General features: G+C 41.7%; 1 non-coding gene across 1 annotated transcript; it reads right to left on the bottom strand.

The window, feature by feature from the left end:
- Positions 1-5538: 5538 nt before the first annotated feature.
- Positions 5539-5645, bottom strand: LOC130032524 (U6 spliceosomal RNA). Its single transcript, XR_008793839.1, has one exon. It is a non-coding gene; the product is annotated as a U6 spliceosomal RNA (small nuclear RNA).
- Between the last annotated feature and the right edge of the window lie 4624 nt (positions 5646-10269).

Below are 10269 nucleotides of genomic sequence, written 5' to 3'. Positions count from 1 at the left end.
TCCTTTGTTCATCTGTAACCACTTCTCCATGCTCTTTTCCCTAACCAGTTAATCAGCTTTCCCCCCTAATCAGATTCTGTTAATTTGTAAGGTTAGATTCTTCTAGGACACTGAACTTGTATTGTAACTTAATATTGCCTTTCTCTTCTCCTTATGTCTTTTGAATAGTTTACTTTAAAGCAATGTCTTTTTTGTATAGACATAGGAAGACAGTTAATATTATGCTTTTGTAATTTAGGATTTAATTGGCTTCAAATATTATTCACTCCCAGGCATCTGCTTTCTCGGCTTAAGCCTCAGTTGCCCTTAGTTCCTAGCACCCACAAAGCAGGGTCCCGATGAGGGACTGAAATGCTTAAAACTTGGTATTGATACCTCAATACCAGGGCAAACTGTGAATTACCCTGGCATCGAAATGGGCCAGGCCAAAGCGCCACGATTCTTAACTATAAGTTAAGAGCTTGATCATGGACAGATGCTGTCATGGATCCAAAAGTAACGACGAGACTAGGATCCTGCTAGGGATGGGAAAGACTAACCTGGCCTGAGCACTATAGTCTGAGATCGAGATGACCCCAGGAGAGCAATTCTATAAGCTTTATGTATCTCTTACTGTGTCCATACAAAATTATTAATATTAGGAATGCTTATACGTTTGTTGGACTAAGGAGAGGAGAAACACACCCATAGTTGGAATTTCAGTCTTGGGAGAGCCGTCCTGCTGAAACAGAATCTGTCCTAGAAGCAGCTTTCCCTGAGGGAAAGAACTTTCACCTTATTGCTTGTGACCACACCTACGTGTAAGCGCAACCCCTCATGCTTTGGGGATTTAACTAGACTGTGAGAGTAGGCTGGGGGAATCCAGATTCCAGAGCCAGAAGGAGAAAGGGATTCCAGAGTGAGAAGGAGGTTGAGGTGGGATCAAGAAGGAGAATGAAGTAGCCTGGGAGAGGAAGAAGCAGGAGGAGAATCAGAGGAGAATAGAGATAGGATTGAAATAGACTGCAATTGAGACCAACTTGGCCCTCGTTCCTTCCTTTGCCTACCCATCACCATCCACCTCCCCGGGGTGGGGGAAGTGTGTTAGACTCCCTAACGCAGGCAGCGGGAGAGATAGAGCCTTGCAGCCTTTTTGTGTTTACACATTGAAGGTCTTCTAAGCTAGAGCTGGATTATTGCAAAAACCATTCACGTTTTCCAGAGATGAACACCTCTGTGTTAACAACCATGCATCAATAATTTTTTTCATCTTACATACTTGCCAACAGAATGTCTATAAAATTGAGTTGACTTGAACGTCAAAATTATTGCTCATGGGGGAAGATGTGGATATTAAAATATGAAGATTGGCTGACCTACATTTCTCCGTTGTAATTGCTCTATAGACTCTTCATAGAATCCAATTCTTTAGTCACTTTAAACTTGATATTGATACCTCAAATAAATAACTGAGAGGTATTCATTAAATCATCAAAATAAGAGTGAAATATTGGGAGTTAATTATTACTCATTTAAAAAAACTGTCAATGTAATTATAATGTTCTCAACTCTTTGACCAAATGTTCTTCCCCCAAAGTCACATTTTAAACAAGATTGTTTTCTCTGGACACATTTCTTCAGTTCTGTAAACACAATTTAATTAACTTACCACAGCTCTGTGGCTTTTCTTGCTTGCTAACAAATAAGGCCTTTGGAAACTTAACTTCTTGCAGACTCGTGTATATTTTAAATTCTCATGAAGAATATGCTAAAATTGCTATCCCATTTTAAATTTCTGCATTTTTTGGATTGTTTGCTTCTTAGTGAATTTGGAATATGATGAGTACTGAGATATGGTAATGATGACATATCTGTTGTCATTTTAGCACAGTCATAGTGTCAGTGCATAATAAATTCAATCCAAAATAAACAAAATCAACAAAATAAACCACCTTCCACAGTTACTTAAATGTAGACCATTTGAAGTCCACTTTGCTTGTTATGACTTGAAGGATATGCACTGGTAATACAAAATGAAATGAAATGTCCTGGTCCAACAATATGACTAGCATTAGAAATGCTTATTTTTAGCGAATTATGACTCACTTTGAATAGTATGAAGTGATGAGAGTTCCACATCTGATCTTGGTTGTGACTTTTCAACTCTGTTATTAAATATTCTAATGCTGCCAAGGACAATAAGTAAATGAATGAGTCTATAAAATGTCAGTTATAGACACTGAACTCAGTGACAAATATTTTCAGATGTCAACAGTTATTATTTCTATTTCCACTGTTGAAAAATGTGAAAGGCACTCTGAGCTTGCAGACAATACAAAAACAGCCCAAGGGCCACATGCCATAGTTTGCCTAGCCACGGTCCAGAGCAGACACCATCTAAAAATTCCACAGATGTAAAGTCGATTTCTTACCTCCAGAGATTCACATCTCTTACTGAGTCATTCAAAATTCTTGCCAATTTCTGCTACCAGAAGCAATCAACAAGGAACATTCAATATAGTGGACCCGTGACCAGGAAGTCCAGGTGATTAAGGCCCATCATTGTTTACATTCTCTCCTTTAGAGGGGAGCAAACTGCTGAAGTGAATGGTTGATATATTTTTTTCCTCTTAATTGTTGACTGGAGCGATAGTACAGCGGGTAAGGCAATTGCCTTGCACACGGTCGACTCAGGTTTGATTCCTCCGCCCCTTTTGGAGAGCCCGGCAAGCTACTGAGAGTATCACACCTGCACAGCAGAGCCTGGCAAGCTTCCTGTGGCATATTCAATATGCCAAATACAGTAACAAGTCTCAAAAAGGAGACGTTACTGTTGCCTGCTTGAGTAAATCGATGAACAACAGGACAACAGTGCTACAGTGCTACAACTGTTGACATTGAAGCCAACAGAACAGGATGTTCCATTGCTCTCAACATACTCCCTTTGTTCAAGGAAATGGCGAACTTTTAGGGGTGGCCCCCAGGCCTTTCCTACCATTATGACTCACTCCACAGAGAACCAAAGAATCCTTAGTCCAGTGACAGGATTCTGCTCACCTAGGCTCAGATCGTGTATCATGTGGCTTCTAGACATCCTCACTTTAATAAGGAGGATAATGTCCTTTTAGCCACTTGGTATCATGTCTGGTTATCCACACCCTGACAAGATATCCGAATGCTCACGTTCCCTCCATGTATAGTACATACAGTAAATGTCTGCACGACCCTTGGGAAAAGGAAATGCTGATAGCCGCAAATAGTACATGCCATGTTTTTTCAGAATTCTTCCTCAAGAGGACAAAGTCCTTCAGTCAAGGGTCTCTGTAAACTGCCTCAAGTCTTGGAAAATGAGATAGGAGACCATGAATTTTCATTGGGATCCTGATTGACTCATGATCTGGTTTGGATACATAAACCAAGCAGCCCCCTCATTGCCTACCTCTACATCTTGCTTACAGGAGATTATGATTTACCTAACTTTTACTTTAATTTTACTTTCCCTATTTTTTTTTTCTTTTGGTGGCTTTTGAGTCACACCTGGTAATGGTTCTGAGGATACTCAGGGAATTGTGTAGTCCGGGTATTGAACTTGAGCTTCCTGCATGCCATGCAGGTATTTAACCACTTGGCTTCCTCTCTGGTCCTTATCTTGCTTAGAAGAGCATATTCCTGAGGTTCTCAAGACCAACCACGGTAGTCACTTTGGCCTATCTATGAGGATAATTTTCTAATTGTAGAAGTTGGTGGGAAAAATCAACTTGACTTCAATTAACGCAGTCAATTAATTCCAGCAAAGAATAGACTGTGTATGCTATCAACTGGCTTCTGCTGCCCCAGAATCTTGTCTCCCCCACTGACAGTGGGAGCCCAGTTTCCCGGCAGTATCTCTTCTTGTCATCCCTGCCTCGGCTGGAGCGATAGCACAGCAGGTAGGGCATTTGCCTTGCATGAGAACAACCTGGGTTCGATACCTCTGTCCCTCTTGGAGAGTCCTGCAAGCTACCGAGAGTATCCCACCCATATGGCAGAGCCTGGCAAGCTCCCCGCGACATATTCAATATGCCAAAAACAGTAACAACAAGTCTCACAATGGAGACGTTACTGGTGCCTGCTCGAGCAAATCAATGAACAATGGGAGGACAGTGCTATAGATGTCATCCCTGCCTCAGAGAACAATCCATAATGATACTAGATCTACCTTGTGAAGTATTCCTTCCTGCTCTAGAGAGGCTTCTGGGCCTTCCTGGGTAACAGTTACGGGATGGTTCTCTGATCTTGTATAATGAATCAGTCTGAAGTCATCCACCTTTCTGAACTTCTGGTTCATTTTTTGACCAAGGAATTTCTGGCATTGCTCCCTCTGTTTCTAAAGGTACTTTCCCCACCTTCCCCCTCACACCCCCCCCCCCCCCCCGCTTCCCTACCCCACTTCCTCCCAACCCAAGTGCTAAAAATATATTCAAGAAGCTTATTAGGTGTGACAGAGTCCAGGTGAATTTCCTAGAATAAGCTGGTGGAGGAGCAAACAGAACATTGGAGGGGGAAAAAAAAAAGGACTCTATGTCTTTCTCCTAATTTTAAGGCCTCCAAAGCCAAATAAATTCTGGGTGGAAAAAGAGAAAACATGTTGAAATGGATCGACATTCAGAGTGTGTGTAGTACCGTTTAATACCTGAAAGAAAACAAAACAAAAAAAGACTTGTTCTGTATCCTAAAGTAAATGAACAATGAATGGAGACAAGTAGATCTGTCCATGATATCCCCTATGGCACAAGGACAGGAAGTCAAACAGAGTTGGGGAAGGCAAAGGTGAGGAAAGAAAAGAGAATTGTACCCTCCTGGTACACTCTCAAGGAGAAACTGCACAAACACTGGAGGTACAAAATGATATTGCTGCTTGTAGCTCTTTCAGCTGTTCTTTCCACTTATGAGACGGGTTACAATGAATTATTGTGCAACGTGAAACCACAAGACAGCCTGATTTTTATAAATACCTGGAATCAAGTACATTAAATCTGTACGCCATCATATATGAACCGATCTTGGAGACAGAGAGTAGTAACGTGAAGTGCCGAACAAAACGCTTTGCCATCTGCTTTGGGGCTCAGAGAAGATGAAAAAAATAACCCCATCCGTGGTGCAGGAGTGGCTGGTCAGAGGAGATTTCATGACAAAGATGGAATTTAAAAGGAATCTGAAATTCTGAGTATGACTTTGAACAAAATAAAGAAGCCTTTCTAAAGGGGGAGAGAAACAGGAAAAGGCATTACAGTGTGGTGCTTGACCAAGAAATCTAATTTATGTGAAACAAAGAGCCCGTGTTGGCATGGGAAGAGATGCTTTCAAGTTCTCTTTGGCCTATATTTGTGGAGTCCTGCACGCCAAGCAACGGGATTTCCTTTTTTATGGTGGAATAGGTATGGTCGTTGGAAATTCTTATCCTTTCCCTGGTATAATCTTTGAATCTTTTTTTTGTTGTTGTATATATATATATATATTTTAAATTTTATTAGTGAGACAGCATGAGGTACAGTTGTAGACTTACAAATTTTTGTGCTTAAAAATATGGAATGCTTCACGAATTTGCGTGTAATCCTTGCGCAGGGACCACGCTAATCTTCTCTTTATCGTTCCAATTTTAGTATATGTGCAGCCGAAGTGAGCACTTGAATCATTTTTTTGAACATGATCATCAAGTTCTTGTTCATGAATAAAATCTCAGGCTGGAGTAGGGAGAGCAGGACTCCTCTCGGAGTCACAGTCTATTCCCATGGTGGGGTGGGGGGTGGTGATGGGCAGGAGATAGTTCTCATTTCTGACTTAAATGGAGGCAATGTGGCAAGCAGGGAGAGAACCCTGAGGGTCTTGTGCTTTCCAGAGCTGAGACAGGAGGCTGGCGATGCCCACTCTGATTCTGGTCTGGGGTCAGGAAGTGAACGATAACTTCTGTGTCAAAGAACCTAGAAGGTAGGGTCCTTTTCCTCCTTTTCCTTCTGACATTTGGTCGAATAAACTTCAAGTGGACTCCTGCGTCCCAGTGTCTGAACTAGGTGTATCCATTGACACATATAAGCTCTTCCCATGCTGAATCTTCCAAAGGAAGGGATTGTGAGAATTCCACCAAAGTGTTAAGAACACATGGGTAAGGTTCTTCTGTGCTCATGGAGGGATGAAATACAAAGACACAAGGACAGCACTGATGGCTTCCTGGTGCAGAACAGACACTCAGTGGTAGACCTCCTTTCTGCTGTGCTTCTTTAGAGGGAAGAGATGCAGAGTGATTTCCTCGGACAAGCACCCTACCCAAACCTCCATGGGCATTTCAGATCACTGAAGACATGTTCTATTCCTTGAGGATTCCGTTCCTGACGACTGGACTTTTTGGAAAACAATATGGACATTTCAAAAAACTAGAAATTGAACTTCCATATGACCCCACAATACCACTTCTGGGACTATATCCCGAGGGTGCAAAAAAGCACAGGAGAAATGACGTTGCATCTATATATTCATTGCAGCACTGTTCACAATAGCCAGAATCTGGAAATAACCAAGAACAGATCACTGGTTAAAGAAACTTTGGTACATCTACACAATGAAATACTATGCAGCTGTTAGGAGAGACGAAGTCATGAAATTTGCTTATAGGTGGATGAACATGGAGAGTATTATGCTAGGTGAAATGAGTCAGAAAGAGAGAGACAGACATAGAAGGACTGCACTCATTTGTGGAATATAAAATAATGTAGTATAAGACTGATACCTAAGGACAGTAGACACAAGGGCCAGGAATATTGCCCCATAGTTGGAAGCCTTTCAGCTGGAACAGAGAAGGGATCACTATGACAATGATGGTTAGAGGAATCGTTCGGAATGGGAGATGTGTGCTGAAAGTAGAGAAAGAACCAAACGTGATAACCTCTCAGTATCTGTATTGCAAACCATATACCCAAAAGTAGAGAGAGAGTATAGGGGAAATTTTCTGCCATAGAGGCAGGGGGAGGTTTGGAAAGGGGGGGAGAAGATACTGGGGACATTGGTGGTGGAGAATGTGCACTGGTGGAGGGATGGGTATTTGATCATTGTATGATTGAAACTCAAACATGAAAGCTTGTAACTGTATTTCACGGCGATTCAATTGAAAAAAGAAAAAGGATTCCATTTCCCACTCGTGAAGAGGATCTTCATAGCAGATGGTTCCATCTCTGCACCTTCTTCCTCCCCTTCCTCTGCATTCCCAATGCCAGATGCTGTCCCCCAGGGAAGCAGAACCTGGAATAGCACTCAATTCCCCCGGAAAGCACTGACTAGACGGGGAGGAACTCGTGTTCCTTTGCCATGGCCTAGATACTACAAGTCTGTTTTTCCAAGCTAGGATTTCTTTAGGGTTTTGTTTTGCTTTGTTAAGCAGTCACCACTTACTGTTGACTCATATTTAGCTTCCAGCCAACGGAAACCCCCAAGTCTTGTCTTTTCTTTTTTTCCATGGAATGTTGTTAAGCCATCTCGCCCCTACCCAGAACTCAGAACGTTGTTTGTTTTTTCTAGGCCTGGGCAAAGGATTTCTCATGGCTGTTAAATTCCATCTCGTGCGATTCATTTTCTCCATGCCAGCCTGTAGTCTCGTCCCAACCCCACCCCATGAGAACCAGTTGCATAGCTTCAAATTAGATTCATTTTCCAGTGATGTTCTTTATTAAAAACAGTGCTTAGGAGTTTAAATAGGACAGGAGGTAGCCCAAGGGCCTGTGACCTTACCAGACTGAAAGACAGTCTAATAAGCACCACTCTTTGGATGTGGCTGTTCAATTGGATATAAACTCACTTAACGGATCTAGAATTCAGCTCACATTGTTCCACATTTTCCAAAATAAATCATGAGGGATCTTGCCAAATGCCTCATCCATGAGCACTGCTTATGTAGAATTTGCTTCTTGAAGCTTTCTCAGAAAGAAAATAAATCTATGTAGAATGGACTAATTCCTTGTGAGAGTGGTACTTATAAGTATCTGGGGGTATGCTACCCCTGGCCCAATCCTCCTTCACTATAAAGAATAGTAAAGGCCCTAAAGGCCCTCCCGTTGATCATCGATTTGCTTGAGCAGGCCCAGTAACATCTCCATTGGAGACTTTGTTGTTACTGTGTCTGGCATATCGAATACTCTCGGTAGCTTGCCGGGCTCTCCGAGAGGGGCGGAGGAATCGAACTCGGGTCGGCCATGTTGACTGGGGTGCAAGGCAAACGCCCTACCCGCTGTGCTATCGCTCCAGCCCTACTACTGCTGTGCTTCGGCAGCACATATACTAAAATTGGAACTATAAAGAATGGTTTTGAAAATATGCTTATTTCACAGCATCAATGTAGGATGGTGATGGAGAATATAAAGAGACAAACCCTATACTTGAACCCTGGCTCCCCAAACTACTAGCATAGTGGACTGGGCTGTGTGGACAGTCTGAGCCTTGAGTTCTCATTAGCATTGTCAGCACTGTCCTCCCGTTGATCATCGATTTGCTCGAGCGGGCCCAGTAACGTCGCCATTGTGAGACTTGTTACTGTGTTTGGCCTATCGAGTACATCACGGGTAGCTTGCCAGGCTTTACCGTGCGGGCGAGATACTCTGAGTAGTTTGCTGGGCTCTCCAAGTGGGGCAGAGGAATCAAACCCAGGCCAGCTGCACGCAAGGCAAACGCCCTACCGCTGTGCTATGCTGTGGTTTCTCTTCAGATGGTATAAATCTTTCGCCTTTCTCATTAGCAAAATGCATAATCGTATAACCCACATTATAGGGTTGGTGTGAGAATGGAATAAGTGAATATTTGTAAAGCATTTAGAACAATTTCTGGCATGTTACTAAGCAATATAATAATTCTTATTGAATAGTTGGCAGAATAAACTCAGTGCATTGGGATACAGATTTCAAACCAAGACCCAAAATATCAAGCATGAACATCCTTATATCAGCAGAGACAACAACATAAAATACCTTAGTATACACAAAGCTCTAATTTGCTTAACAAAATATAACACATAAGCCACATAACTAAAAGGAGGTAGAGTTTCTTGTAGTTTCCCAATACTTTAGACTCATTTCTTTTTGAGATCTCTTGCATCTGTTGCACTATTCATAAATAGTGCATTTTGTTATGCTATTTTATTAATAGCATAAAATTATCCTACTAGTTTAGGCTGAGGCAAAAGTCACACAATATAAAAGTCACTGTCACTATCACTGTCCTCCTGTTGTTCATCGATTTGTTCGAGCAGGCCCAGTAACGTCTCCATTTTGACAATTGTTACTGTGTTTGGCATATCGAATACCTCACGGATAGTTAGCCAGGCTTTGCCGTGAGGGCAAGACACTCTCGGTAGCTTGCCTGTCTCTCTGAGAGGGGCGGAGGAATCAAACTCGGGTTGGTCGTGTTGGACGCTTCTAAGGCAAACGCCCTACCTGCTGCGCTATTGCTTCAGCCCCAATATAAAAGTCACCATTTAAAAATTATTTGTTTTTTGGATCACATTCAGCTGGGTTCAGAGCTTACTCTTGGCTCTGTGTACAACGGTTACTCATGGCAATGCTCAGGGGACCATATGCAGCTGTGGGGATTGAACTGGGGTTGACTGTGTGCAAGGCAAAAGTTTTAATCCTTGTATTCTCTCTGGCCTTAAAATTTATAATTTTTAAGTGAAAATTCAGTGAGATATGGTAAATTAATAATGTTGTGCAACTATGATCTTTCTTGTTCCAAAATACTTTATCTCTTGAGAAGAAAAACCTGTGGTCATTATTCAGTTACTTCTCATGTCTTCTTCTTTCAGGAACCCACACACATCCATTTTCACACACTTTCTGGCTGTTTAATTGTACTTCTTTTGGAAATTTAATAGAAATGCAGTCATATAATATGTCCCCATTTGTGTCAGGCTTCTTTCAGTGAATATAGTTTTGTTTTGTTTTTTCTTTTCAGTGCATGTGATTGAGGCAAGTGCTTTGCTATTAAACTACATACCTCAGCAGCATTATGTTTTAAAGACAGAGTTTTAACACTCTAGCATGAATCAGTAATCCAATCCTTAAAAAAAAAGTATTGTGGGAGCCACAATTAATTTAGCTCTTATCTGCTTTGTGGACATTTGAATTGTTTCCACCTTTTGGCTCTTGTGATTAGTGTGACTTCGAACTAATTAGTCTACAAATACCTATCTGTACGTGCATTTGTTTGAATGTCTTTCTTTTATTCTTTTGGATGTATACTTATGTGCCATTTTTGGTTCCTCCAATAATGAGA

The sequence above is a fragment of the Sorex fumeus genome, unplaced genomic scaffold, assembly GCF_029834395.1.
Source record: "Sorex fumeus unplaced genomic scaffold, SorFum_2.1 ptg000048l, whole genome shotgun sequence".
Taxonomy (NCBI): domain Eukaryota; kingdom Metazoa; phylum Chordata; class Mammalia; order Eulipotyphla; family Soricidae; genus Sorex; species Sorex fumeus.
This window is presented reverse-complemented; position numbering and strand designations above follow the sequence as displayed.